We start from the raw sequence: 1,899 nt of genomic DNA, 5'->3' as shown, positions 1-1,899 counted from the left end.
ACGTGCAAACATAAACATGTACAGAAAGATACACACATAATCACACACAGACACAGACACAGATATAGACACACACACACGAGAGAGAGAGAGAGAGAGAGAGAGAGAGAGAGAGAGAGAGAGAGAGAGAGAGAGAACAACACCGTGTTTACTGTTGCACTGTGAGACACACTGGCAACATGCAGTGTGTGTGTGTGTGCTCTGTGTGTGTGTGTGTGTGTTGTGTATGTTATGTGCTGTTGCTGTGTATGTTGTGTGCTGTGTGCTGTGTGTGTATGTGTGTGTGTGTGTATGGTGTGTATGGTGTGTATGCTGTGTGTCATGTGCTGTGTGCTGTGTATGCTGTGTGCTGTGTATGGTGTGTATGCTGTGTGTGCTGTGTATGCTGTGTATGCTGTGTGTGGTGTGTGTTGTGTGCTGTGTATGGTGTGTATGCTGTGTGCTGTGTATGCTGTGTGCTGTGTATGCTGTGTGTTGTGTGCTGTGTATGGTGTGTATGCTGTGTGCTGTGTATGCTGTGTGCTGTGTATGCTGTGTATGGTGTGTATGCTGTGTGTTGTGTGCTGTATATGCTGTGTGCTGTGTATGGTGTGTGGTGTGTGTGCTGTATGTTGTGTGCTGTGGTGACGCCATGCTGCTGTATTGTCCGCATCACTTGTCATTTATCTGTCTGTCTTTCTGTCTCTCTGTCCGTGTTTTGTGATGTCCGTCTGTCTGTCCGTGTGTTGAGATGTCTGTCTGTCTGTTTGTCCGTCTGTCTGTCCGTATGTATGTATGTATGTATGTCTGTTTGTCTGTCCGTCCGTCTGTCTGTCTGTCAGTCCGCCTGTCTGTCCGTGTGTTGTGATGTCCGTCCGTCTGTCTGTCCGTGTGTTGTGATGTCTGTCTGTCTGTCTGTCCGTCTGTCTGTCCGTGTGTTGTGATGTCTGTCTGTCTGTCTCTCTGTCCGTCTGTCTGTCCGTATGTATGTATGTGTGTCTGTCTGTCTGTTTGACTGTCTGTCTGTCCTGTTGTCTTTCCATGTTTGCTAAGTCTGTCTGTCAGTCTGTCTGTCTGTCTGACTGCCTGTCTGTCTGTTATTCTGTCTGTCTGTCTGTTTTCCTGTATGTTATTCTGTCTGTCTGTTTATCACACACACACACACACACACACGCGCGCGCGCGCGCGCAGGTACATTTAATGTTCACCTTCTTCAGATCGCATTTCATTACGTGGAACGGGTTTTTAATTTCAGCCTGCCGGAGGTGTGTCCGTCTTGGAGGCTTCTGATTGGCTGAGATACATGTCACCTTGGAAAGGCCAGCGACAGTCGTGTAAAGGTCAAGGGGAAATCGACAGGGAGGGAGGATGTGGTTGTGGCTGCGATGGAGTGACGGGGAGGTGGTGGTTTTCTTCTTTCTTTCTTCTTCTTTCTTTCTTGTTTTCCCTTCCATTATTTCATTATTTCATCATTTATTTTATCATTCATTTATTTCATCATTTATTTCATTATTCATATGTAGTTTATATGTACACACACACACACACACACACATGTATATATATATATATATATATATATATATATATATATATATATATATATATATAATATTTAGTTAGGTAGTTATTTATTTGTTTATTCATTTACTTATTCATTTGTGTTAGGTTGGGATTGGAAAGACACAGAGAGAGGCAGACAGAGAGAGAATGAGAGAGAGAGAGGGAGAGAGAGACACACACACACACAGGGAGAGACTGAGTGAGACAGGTAGATAGAGACTGAGCGAGAGAGAGAGAGAGAGAGAGAGAGAGAGAGAGAGAGAGTGAGGGAGAGAGAGAGAGAGATAATGAGAGAGACAGAGAGGGAGAGAGACAGAGAGGGAGAGAGAGAGAGGGAGGGAGAGAGGGAGAGAAAGA

The sequence above is a fragment of the Babylonia areolata genome, chromosome 28 (assembly GCF_041734735.1).
Source record: "Babylonia areolata isolate BAREFJ2019XMU chromosome 28, ASM4173473v1, whole genome shotgun sequence".
Lineage (NCBI taxonomy): Eukaryota > Metazoa > Mollusca > Gastropoda > Neogastropoda > Buccinidae > Babylonia > Babylonia areolata.
Note: the sequence above shows the minus strand (reverse complement) of the source record.